Source organism: Panthera tigris, chromosome F2 (genome assembly GCF_018350195.1).
Source record: "Panthera tigris isolate Pti1 chromosome F2, P.tigris_Pti1_mat1.1, whole genome shotgun sequence".
Lineage (NCBI taxonomy): Eukaryota > Metazoa > Chordata > Mammalia > Carnivora > Felidae > Panthera > Panthera tigris.
Window position 1 is genome coordinate 28,344,576 of NC_056676.1, and position 8,420 is coordinate 28,352,995.

The window sequence follows — 8,420 nt, forward strand, 5'->3', positions numbered from 1 at the left end:
GTAATGAATTCCATTTCGGTTGAGCTTATATGAATTACTGTGAAAGGGTCCTGGAAGGAAATAGAATTTCCTGTGACATAGTAAAGCTCTCAAGCCTGAAGCTCTGCCCAGCTCATGAAGTAGACATTGATCTTTGCTTTACATTGATCTAATACTTTACTAGCCTTGGTGATATTCTATCATTCTGGCTTCATCTTCGGGATGACACTGTGAGTCTGCTGACTCGCCAAAGCATCGGATAACACAAACCAGTCACACCTCTCTCTTCACCACATCAAGGAAGCAACATTGTATCATTCAATTCCACATTTCTTTCTGAGTGAACTAAGTTCCCAAATAGTTTGGTATTGTTTGGGGACAAAAAGAGGAATCTAAATGCAACATGGGCAGAAGAAACCTTTAAAAAGCACATTGGACATCAGAATAAAATGGGAAATGTAATTATAGAAGGCTTAAACTAAAAACTGTGCTATGAAAATGCATTTGAGTTTAAGATTACTAATGGCAGAGGTTTGAAATAAAGGATGCCATTTTGGAGATGATGTATTACAATGTATACTTAGAGGCAAGACTGGGCTTTATGTCTTCAGAGGAATGAAGTATGGCCACAGTCGTTCTTTTAATTCATACGACAAATGGTTATCGAGCCCCTATTATGTGCTAGGCACTGATTTTCCTGCCTGTGTACAAATCAACCTCATCCTACAGAGGATTACTCTTACAATGTAAGACCTACAAAAAAATTGGGGTCACTTTTGAAAGAATGTTGGGGATAAAGTGTCAAGAATCAAGGATAGAAAGATTTTAAAGGACTCTAAAATATTTCTCAAATTTGGGACAGGATGCATTTCATGAACTTCACAAGAAATTCTGACAATAGGCCATGATTTTTCCTCATGCTACGACATGCACTTAGACGGAAAGAAGAGAAATAGAAACGCCATTGGAAAACCAGATTATGCAACTGTGGGCAACTTCAAGAGTTCCAGATAAAACTTTCTAAAAAAAGGTAGTAGATGTTTAAAGAGCATTAGAACAAAGGCTAATCTGAGTGACTGAAGGCAGAATCCGTGAATAAACTTCAGAGAATGAGCTGGAACTCATGAGCTGGAGGAGGAGAAAAGGCAACAATTACTAATATGTGTGAGGTTGTCCAGTTCAAAAAACATTTTGATCCCAAGTCTGTGTAAAGTCAGTATACATTTAGCCTTAATTTATAGGAAAGGAAATTTGTGTTGAAATATATTGAAATTTTCTTTTAAGCTCTTCAATAACATGTTTTTCTTTCATTGTTTACCAGCACTAACATGGGTAAGAGTCCCTGAACTACAAAAGGCAGGGTTTCAAACATCAAACATTTTGTATCCTATTTTTATTCACACGTTTTTTGCCCTAATTTCTAAGTATAGTTGAGAAATTTACTTTAATTATCTCTGTTCTCCTCTCTGTTATTGTCAGCCCCACGCTATTCTGCAGTGTGAAATTGATAATGAGAAGAAAGCTGATAAAATATGTAGGAACAGAGGCTGAAATCAAACTCAAGATGTTGAACTATTTTTGCAAGTAAAATAACATAGATTTTTAGGGAATTTTGGATTTGTTTTATTTTTAGGATTTTTTAAAAAATTAATTTCTATTCATGCTAGAACCAGAACAGAGTACTAAATCAAGGTAACAAAGTCAAAGCTGAGCTAACAAGTCTTGTAATTCTGTAAGAGTCAATAAATAAGACATCTCTCTGTTGCTACCTGGTATACCATGGCAGATTGTGTCTGGAATGGCCTAGAAAGATGGGCTCTTTTATACAAATTCGAAACAAAATCCTCTAGACTACTTAACCCAAAAAGAGGCATCATCTTTACACCAAGTTTATGATTTCTCACTGGGCACAATTTTTTTTCCATTTTTGTTTAAATCCAGACCTTAGACGCTGATGAAGTCAAGGGCTGGGTTCTGCCTCTGATGCACATAATAAAAATCTCTTTTGGATGAGAAGAGACAGTTAACATAAATTTATTCTGACATCCTCCAGTCTGCCACAGTAAACAATCCAAATATGTGCATAACAGGATCATTTTTTTAAATATTAACATATCTTCCCAAGTATATTCCCTTATTTGACCTTCAAACTTCCCCGCATCCCACATGCTTGCAGGCAGAGTGAGGCTGCTTCTGCTGCATGATTTGTCTTAGTCTGTCCAGGCTGTTATAATAGAAGACCATAGATTGAGAGGCTTATAAACAACAGAAATCTGTTTCTCACAGCTCTGAAGGCTAGGAAGCCCAAGATAAAGGTACCAGAAGATTCACTGTCTGGGGAGATCCTGCTTCCTGGCTCACAGATGCCCATCCTCAGCCGTCTCCTCACCCATACCTCACGTGGTAGAAAGGGGCAAGGGAGCTCTCTAGGGTCTCTCTTATAAGGACACTAATCTCAGGGCGCCTGGGTGGCTCGGTTAAGCATCTGACTTTGGCTCAGGTCATGATCTCACAGCTCGTGAGTTTGAGACCCGCATCAGGCTCTGTGCTGACAGCTCAGAGCCTGGAGCCTGTTTCAGATTCTGTGTTTCCCTCTCTCTCTGCCCCTCCCCTGCTCACTCTTTGTCTCTCTCTCTCTCCTTCAAAAATAAATAAACATTAAAAAAAATGTATAAGGATACTAATCTCACTATGAGAGCGGCAACCTCATGACCTGACCATCTCCTTAAGGCCTCACTTCCTAATGCTATCACACTGGGGATTAGAATTTCAATGTGTGCATTTGGGGGGACATATATATCCAGTCCATCGCAATGGTTGCCTTAGAAAAGAAGCGTCAAGGCAAAAGGCCTGAAAGAGCCTGCAGACTTTTTGGCTTTGGCCTCCAAAATGGAAACAGAAAGAACTTGGGACTGAGGCCTCACTTTTGAAGAAAGTGAAGATTAGAGAGAGGGACACTTACCTTTGAGTCTCCACGATGTTCTCCCAGAGTGCGAAGGGAATTTGGGGAAAGTAACAGGAAGAGAGGGAAGAGAGGTAATGAAAATGGATACACTGGAGATATTGGAGGTTGGAGGAAGTGCTAACATAAAAGGCTCCTCAGAAAGGCGTAGTTGAGCAACCAGAAGCTGTGCAGGACAAGTTAATCATCATTTCCATGCTTCCTGTCACTACTCAAGTGAGTGTGAACATAGCAAATAACTGCCTTTCTTACTGGCTTTCTGATGGGACTTCCCTCTGACAACTGCCAGTACTTCTTTAGAAGATGAACCATCAGGAAGAAGACCACCTCCAGTGTCCTGAGAATTTGCTCAGTCCCCATCTAACTTACTCCATAAGGACCAAACGCTAAATGCATGCTTTGCTACATATCAGAACAGAGTAAGTCAGAAAGAAAGAAGGAGAGTAGTGTCCCAAATGCAGAGTGACCTGGTGAGAGGAAGGTTATGGGAAGTACCATGAGATACTCATCTGGTAGGAGCAAGGTCTAGAAAGAAGTTCCTTTCTCCCCACTGGGATCCCTACCAATACCACTCCTCCTGTCCAGCCACTCCCAACCCTGCTCCCCTCCCTGGCCTTGCTTACCTGTGCCAAGAAGAAACGGTTATGACAACACTCACCACGTTTTATAGTGTACCAAAGGCTCTTTCGTACACAGCTTCATCTATCTGCACAACTCTACAAGATAGGTCCATTCGCATTGTTGTCTCTAATTTACAGACGAGTGAAGGTAAGACCTTGAAAGGCTATGTAACTTACCCAAGAGCACACAGGTGCTAGATCATGACAGAACTAGGACTCACCTGGTCTCAGTGTGTCCATTCTCTGTGGTTACATTGCTCCTTTGCTACTGCTTTGGCTCTGCTCCAGGACAGGGCAGGCATCCCTACGGTTTAAGAAGCACTGGAAGGCCTTTCTTCCCAAATGTTCCTTCCCAGACCTTCTTCAGTCCCAGAATACCCGGCCTTACAGACATTCCTCTAAGTTTAGGCAAAGTCTCCAGGAGCCCCTTGGTAAAATAAGACAATACATTAAGCCATTCATTCAATCCAGGCTCCCTTGCCTAAGACTTCTATGGGACAGAGTGCTGCTTAAGAAAGTTAAATGGAAGTCACCAGGCAACGTGACTAGTATGGACTAGGTGCTCAATAAATTTGGGGGAATTTTTCTCTAGTTAAAAAAATTTCAGGAACGTTTTGACCCCATGAGATAATCCCCATGCTTTTCCCAAAAATAAACAAACAGCGTAGCCGTGGGTAATATAACTTCTTATAACTCTAATAAGAAAATGAAATCTCAGGGGAAAAAAATTAATCTCAACAAATCCGAATCTCTCTGAACATGACAAGCACGTGAAATTTGAATCCTAAGGGAAAACAGTTAATTTACCTTAACTCTGTTATCAGTAGTAACATACTAAAAATTGTTTTCATGGAAATTGCTGCATTTATCAGGACCCCCAGCTCTTTGGCATATAAGCATAAAGAATAATGCACCCTGGGAATATGCAAAAACCTAGATTAATATTGAATGAACAGCAAAGGATAAACAGGACTTTCTGCTCTGCTCTCACTAAAGATAAACACAAACAGTAAGCCAAGAAGCAGGCATGAATCAAACCAGTGAACGCATGCATCGGCTACTGCAATACCAACAGGGCTTTTAAAATGTCAAAAGAAAAGTATACTTTAATAAAAATACATAAAAACCGTGCTGAAAAATTAATGTAACACACTGTGTGCAAATAAACCCTGCATGAATAGAAAGTCAAGATTAACTTCAGGCATCAGTGAACTTAAGGTAATAAATCACTGATGGCAATTTCACTCCCCCTTTCAGATATGATTAGAGGTGTTTGGGGGATAGTTGATACAAAACGCTGCTCAAAAATTGTAATGCACACCACTTGAATATGCAGAGAAAATGTGTTGTTGTTGTTTTTAGTTTTACACACGAGACCCCATCCTCTGGCTGGGGGAAATTTTTAAATATGTCTCTAACCCAGTTTAAGCCTAGTCTGATTTGATTATTTCAATAATCTCTTAAGGCAATAGTCTTCCTAAGAGTAGAAAGAAAGTTCAGTGTCTCAGTTTTCCTCTGCCTTCTCCTACTCAGCTCTGAAAGAAGGCAGCTGGGTGTATGAAATGGGAGGCAAGGAAGAGAGTGTGTAATGGAGAGACACAGAGACCTTGAGCATGGTGTTCTTCTCTCCTGGATGATGTTGTCTTGTCCATCTGGCTGCTGTCTGTCTTGCCATCCGTGGCTAGAGTCTCTAACTGGTCTTATTCTCCCAATTTGGTTACAGCCAGTTCACTCTCTGGTCAATTCAGTCTCACTTTGGCACCTGCCGGCCCTGAATGCTGAGGTTCCTGGCCAGTCTCTGCTGCTAAGAGACTTCCCTGTGCCTCAGCAGACTCCAGGCCAACTCCAACGCCCGGACCCCAATCACCTTGGGAAGCCCAGGGAAGCAAGTCCTTGGGCTCTGGCTCACAACAACACTGCACAACCAGAGGAATGAAGGTGTGTTCAGTGTAGGATGAGTTTGAGTTCTGCCTTTGTGAGCCTCAGAAGGGAGTCAGGACCGACAGCCTCCTCCCTTTACCTCCCTCACAACCAGGGTCCTGCATCTACCCATAGTCCAGAGAGTTGGAGTGGAGGCACACATCTGACCAACACGCTCCTTCCTTCTCTTCCTCTCTCTCCCCTTCCCACTATCCTCCTCCAGGCCTGGGAAATATGTAGGCTTTGCTTCTCTTTCTCCTACATTTCATCTCTGTCAAGAGCAGGGTTTTGCTGTCATGGATGGAAGGGTACTTTCTCCGCTATGGGATCCTCTGGGTTGAGTACCTGATATGTTAGAGGGCAAAAAACAAAAATATTTGGGAAACTGTCTCTCGGGATTATCGTCTGACTTGTAATGCTTTTATGTTGCCTTATCCCTGCTTTTCATGCCAGGAATTATATATTGTTCTGTTTTTCTCTTCATCATTTTTATAATAAATTCTTTTCCCCTGTCAGGCAGATTTGCTGTCTCAGATTGGGCCAAAGGTCATGGACTCTGAAAGGTAGATGCATTAGTAATTTCCAAAAATGATACCACACACCCCCATTTCCATAGATAGATAGATAAATAGATGATAGATAGATATGGTTGGCTGTTCTTATATGTCAACATTACGTGTTTAAGACAACATAGATGGGTGTGCAAAGCTATTTCATATGAAAATTTTGTTATGTAATATTTATTAAAAAGTGTTTCTTCTATTGTTTGTTTTTAACATATGACATCTATAGAAGATGATTTTAATGACTATCATTTCTGTGGCATTACCGTGAAGAAAGACAAGTTCTTAATTTTATGGCAGATATGATAAACTTATGTGTTAACAAACATTTGTTTTACAGGTGACTGGAGTGAATGGAAAATTTATCCTGATAAGGAAACGTTGGGGGTGGGAAAAGTGTATGGGAGAATAATACAGCTCCCTTCAAATGTATAAGGGGTTTAGAAGTAGAGAAGCTAACTTTGTTACACATGACTCCAAGAGACAAATTTAAGATTAAGGAAGAAGTAAACGGGTAATACAATGTGGTTTGGTTTTCTAATAATCAAAGCTGTCTAAATATGGAGTGGGTTGGTGCCTGGAGATTCAATTATTATACAATTGGGATGGTTCAAGGTGGGCCATGTGACCATTTAGCGAGAATGTCATGTCAATTATTTAAGGATGTTAAGCTTGTTTCCAACACCCTGAATTTCTATACTTAGAATCTTCAAGTCTGAGAACTACAGAAGTTAAATAAAAGAATAAAAGAAAGATTCATAGGAGCATACATGGCACTGGCAGAAAAATTGACCATGGCCATTTGGTGATGATAATCACTCAGTAAATAGGAAAAAGTCCAAATTGCCTATTTAAAACAGAATCCAATTTTAAATTACAGATTATGGCAAAATTGGTGAAAGTAAGCCCATAGAAGAAAAACCAGAATGTTTTGGCAATGGATATTTCAAAGAATTGAAAGAAACTGAATACAACTGATTTCCTGGTTTGGTAAAACAAGAGAGAAAAGTCCTCACTAATAGGGATTCTATAAATAGGGAAAGAAAGAGTATAAGGTGCAAAGCTAAAATGGTGTTGCTGTTAAATTTAAGATGATGCCATTTTTGAAGATTTTACTTATTTTAGCAAGTCTCAAGACATCTCAGCTTATATCTTTATGGATTCTTTCCTGTCCTCCTTTAGTGTTCTGCCAAGAGAAATAACGGTAGAAAGGATAGATGTGTAACTGATAACTGTCAACAGGTAGTTAACCAAAAAAAGGTAGACAGGTGTTAGGAAGAAGTGTGGAAGGAGAGGGCAATTTGAAGGCTATGGATAGGTAGCTGCATCATCGGTCATCCTTGTCATATGTCATGACCCATCAGAAAGAAGGCTGGGAAAGGGAAAGAGTCAAACTGGCCAGACAGGTCTCTAGTGCCTGGAAAGTCAGTGAGTTTGGCCAGCGCAGGAGGAAGCATGGCCAGTGCAGGAGGAAGTATACATGTCTCTGGGAGTGGAGATCAGGAGAAAGGAAGTATATAGGCATCGAGCTTGTGGTGGGTACCAGCCACTGTGATAAAAACTGTATACTGTTATGAATTCTTCACTTGTATCCTAATAGGAAAGTATTAATATTCTTTTTTTATATTTAATGAAAATGAAACTGAAGCTCAAAGAGCTTACGTATCCCAGGTCACACAGCTAGTAACTAGTCACTGGTATTTCAAATCCCAAAGCTCACAGTCTTTCCACTAGATCACACTAGCAAAATGTGCTTAGGCATGAGCAGATAAAGATAAGTGACAAGTGATACCAGGGGCAGGAGCCAGGTGGCAAAAATAAATCAAGCTGGAATGAATAAAAACAATGAGGCACGGGGTGGGGAGGGTAGAGACATAGGGAGGGCTGGAATGTCTAAGATTCACAGCCACTATTTGAGTCAATTTGAACTAAGCAAGAATTCTACCCAAGAGTCAGAAAGATACCAAACATGGAAGATGGTGGGGGGTTGAAAAAGCAAGGATGTTTTTAAAAAGGAACCCCACACAAAATACTCCTAAACATTTGGGTACTGTTACTACAGTCTTGTCTTTTATTAATTCTTCATTCTTCTTTATTAGGGGTTTCCATATGCTGAACTGAGGGGAAGAAGGAACTTTTGGCTTCCTCATATCATCCTTCATTCTTACTTGATTAGCACTATAATCTGTGATTATGAGCTATTCAAGGTCAAACTGCAACAAGAGGTAAGAATTGAAATGGAAAGACTTTGGAGAGATTTCAGAAAGGAGTCACCACAGTGTTTCTTCTCAAATTTGGGGGATTCATTTTTCCATAGAATCCATGAATTTCCTCATCATGAGTAGTTCACAAGTCACCAGTATCATCTGAACAACA